The sequence below is a fragment of the Elgaria multicarinata genome, chromosome 1 (assembly GCF_023053635.1).
Source record: "Elgaria multicarinata webbii isolate HBS135686 ecotype San Diego chromosome 1, rElgMul1.1.pri, whole genome shotgun sequence".
NCBI classification, from domain to species: domain Eukaryota; kingdom Metazoa; phylum Chordata; class Lepidosauria; order Squamata; family Anguidae; genus Elgaria; species Elgaria multicarinata.
The window spans coordinates 42,071,343-42,088,613 of record NC_086171.1 but is presented as its reverse complement, the minus strand read 5'-3'; the positions used below and the strand labels follow the sequence as shown (position 1 = coordinate 42,088,613).

Below are 17,271 nucleotides of genomic sequence, written 5' to 3'. Positions count from 1 at the left end.
CACTAAAAGCAACTTTTGCTATAGTTTGAAAAATAATTACACAGACTTAGAATATTCTCAGACACACAATTTAAAGCAAATGAGCAAAACTAGATCTTCGCCTGCAATGTTTTTCGCCAGTTTTTTTTAATTAAATGGTTAATTTCAATCCTAGAGCATCATATATTTTTTCTGCCTGCACAATTCAAAAATTAATGGACTGGGTTGTGTCAGGAGTTGTAAAAATGTTTAATGGCGTGTTTAGCAAAGTGATGATTCTGTTTTAATTGAAACTGGGAATTGAGGCTGTCATGTTAGATCAAAGCTCTGAGAATAAGCATATCTTAATTCCAAGTGGCTGGACCAGCATGGGAGGCAACAAATAGATCTGTGATGAGTTGCTGCAATTAGATTCCTTTCTTTCATCTTTACAAAGAGATGGGGGAAACGTTTGAGTTTTTTACTGGCTATCGAAGGATTTCCTTAACTCAACCCGATTTTTCAGAGGCAGAATTAGAAAGCTAATTTTAGCATTATTTAATGAAGTGGTGATGTTAAAACCATGACTTCCTCTTGCTTAATTTTCATCTGTTTTCATTGGAACAGGATGTCAACAAGGCCTGATAGGTCATATTTAAAAAGCCTGATTGCGTTGAGATCAAATCACAAAAAGTGACATGTTTTTACTAGGAAATGCTGTGTGTTGTGTGAATGTGTAGTAGATGAAGGAGTGTTTACAAATAGCCAGTGGAAATAGCACAGCCAAACTGAGGATTTAGCTTGAAATAACTATTGTGCATAACTTTTTCCCATTGCTGCCCAACGAACAACGTATGCCTATGATCCATCCACGTTCCTTACCATTCTGAGGCCTGTTGCTATTTGCCCTTTACCTTGTCAACTCCTTTTATTTGCTATTGAATTCCATGGAATTGCATTAGAAATATTAGCAAAGACCCTCCTACAAATAATTTCAAGATCATGAAACCAAAGGCCTTTACATATCATACTGTATTGTATGTCAGCGGTGGTGGACTCTTCTAGCCTGCCAGATGTTGTTGGATTGTAACTCACATCAAAACCTAACTAGTCTAAAGGTTGCCCATCCCTGCCCTAGCCTAAGAGCAGCATGCCAAATTTGTTGTGTACTTGAGGACAAAAATGTATCACCACCTCACTACTATTTCTTAAGCCCTGTTGAGGTGTCTGCCTGAACATGTGAAGGGTTGAAGTGTGTAGAGGGACAGGGCTGTGCACTCTGACCCCATCCCCCTCAGTTCGGACTTAGCCTTGTTGAATCAGCAAGGTCTGAAAGGTAGTTCCAGTCACGTTCACTTGAACATGAGTAGAACTGCCCGTACGATCATGGATTTTGCCTTATCAAGGTTCCTGATTGTGCAGAGAATTCCACTCAGGTTCAAACGAATGTGAGTAGAGCTCCTGTTCCGACCTTGCCGATTCAACATGGCAGGGTCTGAACTTAGGGGGTGGGGCCAGTGCACCAGGGCAGGGGCAGCATGGTCTACCTACTCTGGGCCTGTTCAGAAGACACCTTAAACCGTGGCTTTAACCATGGTGGTTAAGCCAGAAAGCCAGGTCGTGTTCAGAAGACACCTCAAACCACAGCTTTAACCACAGTGAATAAGGCTTTTTGCTTTATTAACCATGGTTAAAGCCTTGGTTTAAGGCGTCTTCTGAATAGGGCCTTTAAGTCCTCATGTGCACTGGTGAATTCCTGAACAAGGCTTCAGTCCCCCACTCTACTGCTGACTGTTACCCTGAAGCCTCACTGCCCCTACTATCACCATTTCTTCCTCTTTCAAAATCTCTCTCCCCAATTCCATAGTCCCCCCCACTCCTCTCCACAAAACTTTTCTTCCCTCACCACTGCCTCAAGTCCTCCTCTCTCTCTCTTTTCTCCGCAGTTTGGGTTCCTGTACTTTTTCCTTGACAAAAGCTAGTCTCTGCTCCGCTCCTAAAGGCTGTTGGCTTGTTTTGAAATTCTTTCCCTTATCCTCCACTTCTGGATGTGTAAATTAAATACAATACATACCCTCAGTTTTAAAAGGACTCCCATTTTCTATTCCCCATTAACAATATTTATAAACGGAAATGAACAACACAGTTTACCTTAATGTCAAAGCACGTTAGGATTTTCCCTTTGAAATTCTGTTTGCTTTTTCAAGCTACCCAAGAGCTACACTTGAATTTCCCAGGAATGCCATCATTCATGAGTGTCAGGTGCTGTGGAACTTAAACTGGAAGCCCTACAGATCAGGCACTGGTATTTATTTATTTATTGCATTTTTATTCCGCCCAATAGCCAAAGCTCCCTGGGCGGTTCACAAAATGGTACCCTAATTCCTAGACCACTGGTGCTGCTAAGAGAAGAAGGGAACTGAACACAGTTTAAACAAGAAACTCACACAACAGCCCATAATTCTCCTGGCCAGAGAATCAGAGGACACCAGGAGATACATCCTACACTACTCTTATATAAAGTTCCAAGATCTGTTACACTCTCTGTGTCTGGGACCCTTGTTGCTGAGGCAGGCCACTGCTAGATGGCCTACCTCAGCAACAAGGTTTTTTTTATGGTCTGCCTGATTACTGCCATCTGCCTGTTGGCCCCAAGATACTTGCCTGCCCTTGAGCCTGAGTGCCTGATAATGAGTCACTGTTTTGCTAATTCTGGTACACTGTAATCCAAGGGTGGGCAGAAAGTAGATCTCCAGATGTTTTGGATTCAACTTCCAGCATTCCTGACCATTGCCAGGCTGGCAAGGGCTTCTGGGAGCTGAAATCCAAAACATCTGGAGATCTACCTTCTGCTCACTCCTGCTATAGTCCAAAATGTGAGTGAGATATGAAGCTGGCCATGAAAGGTTTCTTTTGCATACATTCCAAAGCTATAGATCACATAAGAATAAAAAAATACCTCAGTGGATAATTTAGTATGTTGCTGTCTTTATATATTTTGTAAAACCTATGGTGCTATTCCCTGTGTCCATGAATCATGAAAAGCACAGGAATCCTTAACAGTGATTTACATGCATATTTTCCCAAAGGCCTAAATTTAGGGCTGGGATAAATCATCCAAGCCATACATGTAGGAGCAGCTGAGGGTGTGGCTTAGTGCATTAAGCAACTTCAGTCCTGACTCCAAAATCCACTATTTGTATGCATGCAGTATATGTGATGCATTCCAAACTGGCTTCTGTTCCCGAAAAGTCTTTTATCCCCCTGGGCTGGCACGGCATGAGGGTGAGAAACAGTAGTTGCGGTGGGGAGGAGAGGAATAAAGGCCTCACATGTTGCACACGTGGGCCACTGCAGGCAGGGGCAGGGCCGAGCCTATAAAGGCTGGTCCCGCCCCTTACCCACTCGCTCCCTTTGTGGGGAGGGCTGAGCAGGAATTTTTCCTTTCCACAAGGTGTGTGAAGGTTTTTGCCTTCTCCATACTTGAGGTTTTACATGGAGGATGGATAAATAGGTCAATTTGTCAGCAGGATGTGTGGGAATTTGCTATGCCAGTGACCACTCCGGCACCTTTTAGGTGACTGGCATACCCAGAGCTCCTGCTTGTCACACGTTTCATGGCTCACATGTCTGGATATGGTATGCCTTTGGACATCCTCCTGCCTTATCTACTCAAGGTTTTTTTATCCCTTGGCCTGGGATAACCGGCACTGGTTGTGGCCCGGTATTTCCGCAGCCCCAGGCTGAGCCCGGGGCTGCAGAAGGTCTAGCTGGTTCTGCGGCTTTCCCCGGCAATGCGGCTTACTCAAGCTGCTGTGCCCATTGGGCCGGGGGGGGGGGAATCATGGGGTGGGGGGAAGATGGGAGCTGGGGGGGAGAGCGGACCCGGCGGGAGAGATGGGGGGAAGAGCGGAGCCAGGGTGGGGAGATTGCAGCCTGGTGGTGGTGGAGGGGGCATCAGACATGGTGGGTGAGTGATCGGGCGGGCATGGAGGGCGGGCGATCAGGCATGGTGGGCAGGGGGGGCATCAGACATGGCGGACGGAGGGGAAGGAGAACGGGGCCAGGGCAGAGAGATTGCGGATGGGGGGGGGAAGGAGAATTTTTTTTTTCACCACTTACCTTTCCTGGATCCTGCGTTGCTGCTGCCGCTTTAAAAGAAAAAAATAGCGGCCGCGATGGCTCTCCTCCAGAGCTCGTCACGGCTCATGTGTGAATAAGGGCGAGATCTCGCGTTATTCATAATGCGAGGTCTCCCCTCCTATCCCCCAGATTTTCCACCAGGTCTAGCAAGGCCCAAAGAAAGGGGCCGGGTTACCCGACTCCTGGCTTAAGAGAGCGGCTCGCCCTTAAACCAGGTAAGTAGCCTGAGATTAATTCCCACACTTTTCACATGCAGTTCCGGGGACGGGTTGTTTCTCCCTTGTTGTTAAATAAAGAGGCCCTAGTTTATCCCAAGCTATGGTGTGCTTCCTTCTCCACTAGCAGTGGGATGCACATGTTCTAATGGCATTGCTCTTGCTATTATTATTGAGCTTTCAAAAAACACCAGTGGTGTGACTAAAGATTGTTGTCCAGCAACTGCTGTGACTCTCATGATCTGCTTTGAGACAGACAGTGGGCATGTCTACACCATAGGGTGTCGAGCAGAGCTTTCCAAACTAGGGGTGTGCACGGACCCCCCGCTCCGCTCCGCCCATACTCCGCTCCTCTTCGCTGCGGAGCTCCGTCTCCGAATCGGAGCTCTGCAGTGGAGGGGAGTGGTGCCAGGTAAGGCCGGGAGAGGAGTGTGGGGGGGGTGGTTACCAGGCCCTGCCGCCATCGTCGCCCGTGCGGCGATGGCGGCAGAGCCTGGTAAGGGACCAAGGGGGAGGAGGGCCTTACCTGCCTCCGTCCGCGGTCCGTCGGCTTCTTCAATTGAGCCCGCGGTTCAACCAGGAAGTCTGGGCCGCAAGTGCGGCCTAGACTTCCTAGTTGAACCGCGGGCTCAATTGAAGAAGCCGACGGACTGTGGATGGACGCAGGTAAGGGAGAGGAGGGGGGTTTACCGGGCCCTGCCGCTGTCACCGCATGGGCGACAGCGACAGCGGCAGGGCCCGGTAAACCCCACTTACCTTTCCGGCGGAGCTCCGGATCGAGGCGAAGTATCTGCCCTCACCTCGATCCTCTTCACCACGCTCCGCCGGCCCCCCAATCCTCTTCGCCTCCACCTTAAGGGCAGGCGAAGCCCCCCGCTCCGCTTCTAATTTGCCAGTCCGATTAGAAGCGGAGCACATCCCTATTCCAAACCTTTCATGTTGGTGACACACTTTTTAGACATGCATCATTTCGTGACACAGTAATTCAGCTTTACTAGAAAACTGGAGGTTAAACTAACCCCTTATAAGAGATACGGACACATACATAAATTGTAATAACGAAATGTATGGGGACACAACATATGTCATGAAAACCTTTCATTTATATTTTTAAAAATATATGATTTGCAAGATAATAACATACATTTCCAAGACTTTTCACATTGAACCAATTCTGTCGAGCTGCGATCGAGCGGCGGTTGAGACGATGTTCTATCAAAAAACTGGACCCATGGAATTTCTCAAATACATCACTTCAGGTGCAGCCGCGTCACCGGAAATGACGCGGAATCAGCTGTTTCGACCCTATTATGCATACTGCGCATGTGCAGTACCTGTATGATCCCTCGACCGTAGTCTGCATACACGGATACGACGGAAAGGGAATATACTAGTGCACCATACTAATCGACACCTTTGCTACGTAAAAATGCATGCAAGTTGGTATTGCTTATTTCACATAGACTCAGAGGTTTCTCGTTACGTTCGCGTGACACACCTATACACTGCAGCTGACACACTGACGTGTTGCGACACACAGTTTGGAAAGCTCTGGTGTAGAGGGAGGGAGGGAGGAGGATCGCGGACTTACTTGCTTCTGCGATCCTCCCCCCAGCATCTTGATGGCCGTGCAACATCCTGGAAGGAAAGAGGACGTCGCGGCCACCATTTTTTTCTGCAACAGGAGAAGGAGCGCAATTGCGCTCCTCTGGAAAAGTAAGTTAAAACCAAACCAAAAAACCAAACCAGCTCCCAAGCCTTGATGGGCATAGACTCCTCCCGTGCAGCTCCCCGACCATTTTAAGAGCCCCACTACTTGCAGGGAGGAAGGGATGACCTGGGAGCAGCGGCCACACAGCCTGTACTCCTCGGGATCGTCCTGGGACTGTGGAACAATTGGGTTTTTCGTGGTCCCAGATATTCCAGGGAAAGATCCTAGTTGCCCCCAGGATCCCCTGTGCATCATTTGGATGCTCAGGGATGATCCAGGGACGACCCTGGGATATAGGACTGGTGTAGACATGCCCTATGAAGACAAATTTACCAAGGTGGCCTTTTTCAGGATTTTGATTTGTTATATGTCGGCTGCTGCTCTTAACTGCTTGTTGTTTCGATTGTTCCTGATTATAGGTTGACTTTTTTTAGGCACATCTTTTTATGTTTTATGTAAATCACCTTGAATATGCTTGTAAAAAAAGGCAGGATATACATAGAAATGGACAGATTACTCTTTTCACTCTGTGTTCTTTCACATGTATGTACTTATAAATCCATTTTTGCATTAACCTGCAATATTTTAAAGAAAATTGCACTTACATTTGCATACACACATACACACAAACGCACAGTATTTAAATGCACATTCCTGTGCACATTTGGTGAGAAAATGTATATGTGTGTGTGTGTGTGTGTGTGTGCATTTCTATACATATTTGGATCATTTTTGAGCAAGTTTGGAGATCATTTTTATTGCAACATTTGGAAAATTAGAAAATCCAGTGGAGAGTTATGTTTCCATCTATTCACTGGTCCTGGTACATTACAGAATTTGAAAACATCAAATTCCTCAAGTATCCCCTATAGATAAATTAACAAATAAACATACAAAACTGTCATTGCTTCTTTTATTTTCTCTTTTTATTATCTACTGCTCATGTTCCATTTCAATGAGAATAAAATACACTTAACTACTTGCTAGGTAGTACACAATTCTAGGCTAAGATCCAAAGGACTGTGTGTCTTGTTCTACATGCCCAAGACATACTTGGCTATGTAATTCTTGAATAATAGCCTCCCACGTTACATAGCACAACTCTTTTGAAATTGAGGGAAGTTTCCAAAGCTGTGCATGATATGGCATGGGTGCCTAACACTCAAAGAAAACAAACAAACCCAAAATTCTATTCCAAAAAGACCTTTGATCACACCTAAAAGTACCTCCCTGGCCCCTGGCCAAAATAGTTACTCCATGATTATTATTTTGCTTAACATAGATTGTGTGTTGCAGAAGTTGACATCTAAACAGAGAGGCACAGTAAATTTATGGGTTTGTGGTGGAGTGTTTACATGACCGTTTCGCTACACACATGTATTCAATCAAAGCTCACAGTTAAAATAAGCACACATTAACTCCCAAATGATATCTCAGGCCTGATTCTATAATATGTCCCAGGATATCCTTCTGGAATAGAGATATCATATCTGGGAAATGTGCTACAAAGAGTTGTGAAATCATTTTCCTTTAGCAGGAGATAACAATGCCAATGCATTCATCCCTCAACTAAAAGGGTTTGAGGTGAAGCCTCAACAGTTTATGTCACCTGGTCAGGAGTTTAAAACAGCATACATGATCCCCTCCCCACATTTATCTTCAAACAGTCTCATAAGTCGGAATGCTGGAGAATTTAGTTTGGTTCACATTTCTAAGCAAATTGATCTAATTCGCACTTCCCAGGCTAATATGCAGATTAGAATACTGTTGCCATGCATACTTAGGCCCAGGCCAAGATGTCTTCTCCTCTGGCTGAAAAGTCTATGACACCCCCTCCCCAACTCCAACATTCACGGAGACACCTCACCCCCCCCCTCCAAAAGAGGCCTTCAAACACAGGCAACCATGGATGGGGCTTCTGATGAACTTACCTCACTATAGAGTCAGAGGAGGTGGCTGAGTGACCACTCAACCCTAGAGAGCACCAAAAGTTCAGGTATAGGAAACTTCCAATCAATAAATACATGATAAATATAGAAGCAGGGAATGTAAGATCTATTCTGCCCTAAGTTAAGTCTTATCATGCTGTTTGCACACCAAATATTAAAAGTAGTGTCGTAATTAAAAGTTGTGCAGTAATTAAAAGTCGTAATTAAGGTTGCCATCTCTCCCATGGTCTTAAGAAGTAGCTATTTTTATTTGCATATGGTAATTTGCAATTGCCATTTGTAACTCCCTGCAGACACCCTTTTCGAGATGGGCTTAAAAAGATGAGACTAGTATCAAACACCAAAATTAAACAAATCAACACTACACACCCCTGTCATTCAGGTTAAGATGGCAGCCAAGGTGCGTCAAGGCAGACACGGAGGGGGAGGAAGCGTGGGGGGAAATGGCATTGTATTGTTGTTGTTGTTATGTTGTTCAGCATTAAACGTTAGTCGAAAGAGAAAAGAAACCCCAGTGAACGAGTGAGCAAAAAAAGCCAAAGGCAAGGGGTGGAACCAGGAGTTGTGTGTCTGAAAGGATTTATTATTGCTGACGCGTTCCGGACTAAATCCAGTCCTTCATCAAGGCAATTCTTATAAAATATAAAATCACTTATCTCCTGAGCGCTGGTGTTCTATGTGTGGTGAAACACATCGGCAATAATAAATCCTTTCAGACACACAACTCCTGGTTCCACCCCTTGCCTTTGGCTTTTTTTTGCTGACTCAGCATTAAAAGATAGCAGGGTGAAACACCTTCATGTCTTTGCTTTCAACATACATTTGGAAGTAAGCAGAATGGATACAAATACTCAAGTGCATCCCTTCCTTTTACTTGCAGGGTGGGTCAAGAAGGAAATGAATGTGTTACACTGGCACAGATTCTGAGGTTAGGAAAGGAGTCATATATGAGCAGGATGCAGATGGGAGAACATCTTGAGATGTTTTCAAGTCTCCATGCAGTCTCCCGTGCTGCCCCTTGGCATGGTACTCCATCCCCGAATACGTACACCACGCCACCTCTTGCCCTTCATTCAAATCCCTTCTCCGAACCCTCCATTTCTGCATTGCCTTTGTCTTATCCTCTCCATCTTCATTCTCGGTGCTGACTAAGTACAGTACATAAAATGGCATTTGTCCAAAAGCTTCCCAGCTCTCCCTGGTCGCTCCCTCTGTTGCTTCCCGACAGCCTACATTTTAGATTGTAAGCTGCTTGAGAACAGGACCTGTCTGTCCTGCCTATGGGACTTTGTAAGGTGCCAGTGTATGTAATATACAAAATAATGAAGCATCAGACCTCAACAGCTGTTTTGGGATTACGCAAATGCATCCCACCGCTACATATGGTGGCAGCAACGCCACTATTTTCTTTCTTTTCTTTTTTGGTTTCTTTTTTATTTAAAGAGGACTGTGAGAAAGAAATGGAGAAAAAGTAACTAAATGCAAAGGAGGACACAGACTTTTCATCTTTAATAGTTAACGCTATGGAGGAGGAAATTTCACCAGGTACCTCTTTTCTCATCCCTCCACAAAAAGCTGCCCCTGCCATAATTCCCTATTTTATGCAACTATTGAGGGCATGGGAGCCCTGTCCGCCTTTGGGTCTGGTCATCCTAGAACCGGCATGGGCAAATTCTGGAGATGGAGGGCTGAATTCTCACCTAGGAACTCACTAGGGATCCCGTCTTGCTGCTTAATTTGCCACCCAAATTTGTTGTCGTGTCAGGAAAATGGGCTACTTTTCTCCTGTTAAACTGCCGCACTGCCAAATGTCAGTGGCAACTGCAGCTTGCTTCCCTGAATACATGGGGGAAATTCGCCCTTTTGAGCTGCTGTGCCAGTGAATTCCCATGACAAATTTGGTGGTTAAGGGGTGACAGAGAGGCCACAAAAAGATCCGGGGGGATGCATGATGTCCACTGGACGCAAGTTGCCCAGCCCTGCCCCAGAGAGACAGAGTTGGTACAAACTTAAATGTAGGTCCAATGTGATTGAGTCTTGGGCCCTTTCTACACCTAAGGATTATCCCAGGCAAATGGAAGGATCGTTCCTGCTTGCTCCCCGGATCCCCTGTGTGTCATTTGGAAAGGCAGGTGTAGAAATCTCCTTGGTGAGTCTTGGATCTCAAAAGGTTAGAGCGCTCATTTAAAGACTCTCTCTCTCTCTGGATGTATGTATGTACCAGCTGTCGACCAGGGACCCACAAGCAGGACATGAGTGAAACAGCACCTGTTCTCCAGCAACTGGTATATATAGGCTTACTGCCTCTGACACTGGAAATGCTAACTGATCATTTGGGCCTTCTGAGAACAATCTAAGATGGTTTCTACAAGGGACAAGGACAGAATACTTGGGAGTTTTCTGAACCTGCAACACAAAACATAATCTAGAGGGTAGCCACGTACGCATCACTCCCCAAAAGGACACCTATTCACATAAAACTTGCATACGATCATTTATACGTATAGATGCAAATTTAGAATTACTATATTTTAAATAGAAATACAACACATCTCATTACAGTGGGGAAGACTGAGTCCAAATGGCTTGATGGCCAGATGCCAAGTGTGGATGGTGCCAAGTGTGGATGGGCAACTTCAACACACTGCTGCTCTCCCTTTTTATGTTTTTTCTATCTTTAGATTGGACTTGGAATGGGCAGGCCTTTCAAATAAAGGACTGTCCACTGTAAAGTAGAACACATGGCCATCCTAGCACACTCTATGGGCATGTCTAGAACAGTGTTTATCCCAGGGATCATCCCACATGACGCACAGAGGATCCCGGGAGCAGGGAGGGATGATCCTTTCATTTCCCCAGGATAACTGGGACCACTTGTAGCCTGATTTTTCCTGCGATCTTGGGATCATCCTGAGACCACAGGAAGTGTGTGGGCGCCTGTCCTGGCTTCATCCCGCCTCCTCATGAGTAAACATGAGGTGGGAACTGGGCACGGGTCACAGAGCTCTTCAGGCGCTCCGTGCCCATCGTGGGTAAGGGGGGATTGGGATTGGTTTTTTTAAAAACTTACTTTTTTGTTGGAGTACATGTGTGCTCATCTTCTGTAAAAAAGGAAAAAGAAAATGGCGGGCGCGACATCCCTCTTTCCTCCCGAGATGTCGCGCTTGCATGTGAACAAAGGGGAGGATCGCGCAAGCAGAATATCGCGAGTTCCTCCCCCCTCCCTCCCCTGGTCTAGACATGTCCATTGACACCAATTAGAAAAAAAACTCTCTGCAACATACAAAAATACAGAGTGTTCTGTTCAAGGGTTCTCCAAATTATTCATTAATCAGTATTAATCATGTGCAAGTTCAACGAGGATGCAGTATGCTAAGCAAGAGCACCTTATAAAACAAGGTTTGGCAGTTTATTTGGTCCTGTCATGTAACAATTTACTTCCCTCCCTGCTCCCTCTGCCTCTGTGCCTCAATATTTATGTCATAACTTTGACCAATATGTCAAATATTTAATATTTAACCAATATTTAACCAATATGTCAAATGTTCCCTTTGTTATGTGTGCTTAAATGTTAGAAAAACAGCACAGAAGCGTACACTTTAAAAGTCTAAAATTCTACCACTGACTTCCAGAAGAAGTTGAGGTTTTAATGAGCAAATAACAATAAATATACATGGTTTATTATTTATTTGGCTAAGTAGAGATTTTAGCATTCTGCTAATCTCTTTTCCACATCTCAAAAACATGAATGTTTGCACTGGCTCTGGAATGGCTGGGTATGGTGTGGCTGCTGGCATTGGAATTATGTAGGATTCTTTTCCAGAAAGCTATCTGCGTAGAATGGAAATTTCAAATTAATTTGGAATTTGAGCCAAAGAAAGACCTCAAGCAATAAATTAAATACTGCTATATAGGTTTATATAGTTTTTAGTATAATATATAGGTTTATTATTCCCTTTGCTTTTGAACATATCTCAGTTGGCAAAATCTTCATCTCTCTCTCTCTCTCTCTCTCAGATCACTCTTGGGTGCATTTAAGGTTCTTCATTAATTATTTTAGAAGTCTGAAACTGAGGTTCATTGAAATTAGTGGGACTTCCATCTGAGTAAATATGGCTAGGATTAGAGAACCACAAATATTGGTGACTTTATATAGTTATCTAAAATGTCACATGCAGATGAAATAATTCATAGCTGTCAGTGAAATTAACTACAGACATGGATGGCACCTGACTGTGAAGCCAGCATGAAACATGTTGGAACCGCTATTATAATTGATTGAATATGTTATCTTTGTAACTGGCAATGTTGAATCGGAATGGAATTAGCTAAAACAGCCCCAGTAAATACTCCCTCTATTCCTGCTCACAAAAGAAGGTGGATTAATAAACTAAAATTGTATAAAAGAAAATAAGGCCTACATGTCAAGGCTAGATTTAAACAATTATGAAAGAGAAAAATAAATAAATAAATAAAACATTATTTTTCTGCCTACACCTGCAATTTGTTTGGAGGTATGAGATGACTCAATACTATCACCTCTTCTTTATACCCATACGAAACTAGCTCAAGTTATTGTTAGATTCTTGAAAAACCAGCAAAGCAGTGATGCAACGGTAAATTTTGAGAAGCAGGAGCTTGTCATGGCAGTAACCCAGTTCACAAGTCACAACAACCCACAGTTTGTAAAATGAAGCAGGAACATGCAATTCTCACTGCCCGATTGCTCACTTTGTAGCTGTGCAGAGCTAAGCAACTCAGGAATATTTCGTTTCTAGGTTGTTTTGTGATGCCCAAGCCCAGAATTGTGATTTGTTGTGAGAGAGACAACCCAGAGCTAGAAGCCAAAAACAAACTATGGGTTCTAACTCTGGGTTGTCTCTCCCACAACAACCCACAATTCTGGATTCAGTTTTTTCCTGTATAATATTGCCAGGATTCGATCATTTTTGTCTGTCTCTTCTGCCAAGACTCTTGTTCATGCATTGGTTATTTCTCGGTTGGACTACTGCAACCTTCTTCTCACTGGCCTTTCTTCTTCTCACATCAGTCTGTTGGTTTCTGTTCACCACTCTGCTGCTAAGATCATCTTCTTGGCTCACCGCTCTGACCATGTTACTCCACTGCTGAAATCTCTTCATTGGCTTCCAATTCACTTCAGAATCCAATATAAACTTCTCCTGTTGACCTACAAAGCTTTTCACTGTCTAGCTCCTTCCTATCTCTCCTCTCTCATCTCACACTATTGCCCCGCTCGTGCTCTTCGCTCCTCTGATGCCATGTTTCTCGCCTGCCCAAGGGTCTCTACTTCCCTTGCTCGGCTTCGTCCATTTTCTTCGGCTGCCCCTTATGCCTGGAACGCTCTTCCAGAACATTTGAGAACTACAAGTTCAACCGCAGCTTTTAAAGCTCAGCTAAAAACTTTTCTTTTTCCTAAAGCTTTTAAAACTTGATTTTGTTCTGACTTTATACTGTTAGTTTTACCCTACCCAGTGCCTGTTTACCCTACCCTGTGCCTGTTTGCTTTCTCTTCCCCTCTTTATTGTTTTATTATGATTTTATTAGAATGTAAGCCTATGCGGCAGGGTCTTGCTATTTACTGTTTTACTCTGTACAGCACCATGTACATTGATGGTGCTATATAAATAATAATAATAATAATAATAATAATAATAATAATAATAACAACAACAACAACCCAGGTGGCCATTATGCTCACTTGCTCCTGCATGTTTGCGACTGCCTAGGGTTTAATCACACTCTAAGGAGCCACGATGTGCAAACTGGATCAGTGTGTACATACACTAAAGCTTCGGCCAGCTGCACCCCTTTCCAGCCTCAGGGCAGCCCTAGCTTGGTTTGCGATACTTCTCAGAGCTCATGACCACTGCATTACAACACCACACAACTGCAGTAAGGGACCGCACATGGAAGGAATTTAAGCCCCTTACACTTGTTCGACAGACTTAAAAAAAAAAACTGTATAGAGAGAGTGACATCTTTGCAGCAGGGTCAGATACACGTTCACTAGAACATCTGGGGCCACTTGCACTCTTTCACTGCCATACCCAGCAACACACCCTTTCAAAGATGTTGTGCTCTGCTGTGTCTTAGCACCACAGGGCTTGAGAGCTAAACTTGAAGCAGTAGGAAAGTAACTTCATTACTGTGCAGAATCAGGGAAAAAGTGAATCCGCAGACACATGGAAACTCAGGGCCTTGCTAGACAAGGCTTTAGCCTGGTGCGAGCCCTGGGCTCACCCCTGTGTGTCCAGATGACGCACAGGGTATCCCGGGCTCAGGCAGGGGTGAACCCTCCCTGGGCCCGGGGTAACTGGAACTGCTTCTGGCCCAGTTTTTCCTGCGGTCTCGGGCTGAGCCCGAGACCACAGGCATGTAGCCAGGTCCGCTGCTTTTCCCAGCTACCGCATTTACTCCTGAGTTGGTGGGAATAGTGGTGGACGGGCCGCAGTGCTCCACAGGAGCGCTGCGGCCATCAGTACTACGGTGGGGACATGGGGGCAGGAATCGAGGCCTACAGGACATGGGGTGGGTGAGAAACGGAAGCCATGGGGAGATCGGGGGTGGGAAATGGAGGCCAGGGGAGATTGGGGGGAATCGTGGCCCAGGGGACAATGGAGGGCATTGGACATGGCGGGAGGGCGGGGGGATCGGACATGGCAGGCAGGCATCAGACATGGAGGGTGGGAGGGCGGGGGGATCAGACATTGCAGGTGGGGGGTGGGCGGGGGATCGGTCATCACAGGTGGCCAGGGGGGGATCGTGGCCAGGAGGGAGCGGGGAACCCTTTTTTTTTAAAGAACCTACCTTCATCATTGGTGCGCTCCTGTGTACATGGCCCCTTTAAGAGAGAAAATAAAATGACAGACGTGATGGGGCTTTCCTTTACCCCATCGCGTCGACACATAGACTGGGGCAACAGCCTGCACTAGCTGCAACGTGGGCTCGCCTCTCTTCCCGACTGGACTTTCAGGTAGGTCTAGCAAGCCCCCCTGTGCGCATGGTAGCCTTTCCCTGAATATTTTATGATGGCTTCCTTTTGTTTTACTCACTCTTTGAGCTTTTAATCTGCATTTACTAAATTGCATTGTTAAATTTGCCATAGATCGCCTTGTGAGGACTTTGTCCTGCACAGCATTTTTAAAAACAGTGCAGAAACAAAATGACCAGAATATACCTCTCCATTGCTCTGCAGCCTCCCAGGCTGCTTGCATTTCCTGATCTGAAAAAGCCCTATGGGTGGAATTACCTCATGATGTCTTCCGCTAGGCTTTAATTGGAGTGCAGGAAGCAGAGGATGTTACAGGCTGTGAAGAAATTATTGTACAATGGAAGAGAGGACACCTGTACACAATACTTACTCCTCCCAAGTAAGGTAAGCATTAAGAAATCTGAACCCAATGCATGAGAATTTACCCGAAATTTTCTTCTCTGAATTTCTTTTCAAAAGCAATTTCTTTTCTAATATATGAATGGTCATTCAAAAAACGGGAGAATTTTTGGCACAGCACTATTCATAATATTATCTTCTATGAGGGCCCAACTAAACATTTTTCAAATCACACCTAGCACAGCTATGCAGGATTGGCTTATTTACTTCAGTGTAAGCACATACGCAGATTAGAATTCAGATTAGGACCGTGGTGCTCTGGAAGGGGAGATTTAAGCTTTCCTCCAAAATTAATCCAAAATTCCACCCCCTGGGGGGTATTAAAAAGAAAAAAAAGGGGAAAGTCCTCTCTATTGGAAATGTCTCCTATGTGTGATTTGAAGAACGCTTAGATGATGATGATGATGATAATGATGATGATGATAATAATAATAATAATATCTTAAAGCATTGTGTATCAAGAACCAATAGATCCTTTCAGCTAAAATCCAGATTCTGTGGTCTTTGATACTGGTGATATTTTACCCTCTGACCAGTGGGCTGCAAAGGTTCAAATTCAAACTCTGATTAGTCCACTGAAACTTGGATTATTAACACTGATGACTCCCCAGAAAAATTCAAGGTGAAGAAGGCGTTGGACTCCACCTCCAGCACATGCCATTTTCTTTTGTCTAACATCTCCTTACACTTATTTTTCTGGATCTAATTTTTAAAAACAAATCATAAAAACTAAAGAAGAGCCCTGCTAATCCAGCTCTCTATTCACACAGTGTCCAACTAGGGACCCATGAGCAGAATACTGTGCAGCAGCACCCTCCCACCCAAGTTCCCCAGCAACTGGCCTATATAGGAGTACTATAGACAACAAAGAAGTTAAGGAAGAAGATTAAAAATAACGATTATATAAATTGAATAGCAATGTTTAAAAATAATATATACAAAGCATTCTATCACGTGTGCAAAAATACAATCAATCCATCAAACAATTCAACAAAGAATGGGATTGAAGAAATTGCTGCCTCCGCCTCCCATGGGCACGAAGCCACCCCATGCGGCTCCATGCCTGTTTCAGGCCCTGGGAGCGTGTGGCACACCAGCTGCCGTCTTCGGGATGGTCCCAGGACTGCGGGGAAAATCGGGATAACTGGTGAAGCAGTTATCCCAGGAAAATGGAGGGATCATCCCTGCCTGCCCCCGGGATCCCCTGTGCATCATTTGGACGCACAGGGACGACCCCAGGAAAAAAGCATGGTGTAGACATGCCCTTTGTTGCTTTGTATGCTTTTATGAATATATCTTGTATACCTTGCTTCTTTTTCAGTCTGGTCATGGACTGTAATAAAAAGATCTGGAGTGTGAAATGAAGACCTGGGCAAGTAAGACCTGACGCCAAAAAGTTTGAAATGTTGAGACCAGTCAAACCACCATAGAGCTTTATCACACCAGCATTATACTGTACAAGCACTGCGAATTGCATGCAAAGGACTCAGAAGTTTTCCACCTTATAATCTGCTTTGATTGTGAAGTGCTCCCATGCATCCTGCCTTAATTGTGGTATAAAGCCAAAAGATTCACCGTATCTAGCCCCTACTTTTTGAGCATATGTTCTGAGCCGCTGCTGGGGTGCAGGAGCAGGATTTTAAAGAAATGCTTTCATCTGCGTAAGCTTTAAAGATAAAGACACCAAAATTAGCACAGTAATAGATATTAGTGAGAGCTTTAAGCATACCAAATTTGAATTGAATTGGGTCATCCGTTGATTTTTTAATGATTTATTTTACATTTCCCCCCTTAAACTCACTTCTTGGTATGCAAAGGATCACTGTTGCCCGGTAGCAAAAACAACAACAACAGCGAAAGCTTAGCGCTACAGGGATAATCCGA

At 44.6% G+C, this 17,271-nt stretch overlaps 1 protein-coding gene across 4 annotated transcripts in view; it reads right to left on the bottom strand.

The window, feature by feature from the left end:
* Positions 1-17,271, bottom strand: part of CALCR (calcitonin receptor) — a 183,843-nt gene that overhangs the window by 94,171 nt on the left and 72,401 nt on the right. The gene's annotated exons all lie outside the window — the stretch shown is intronic.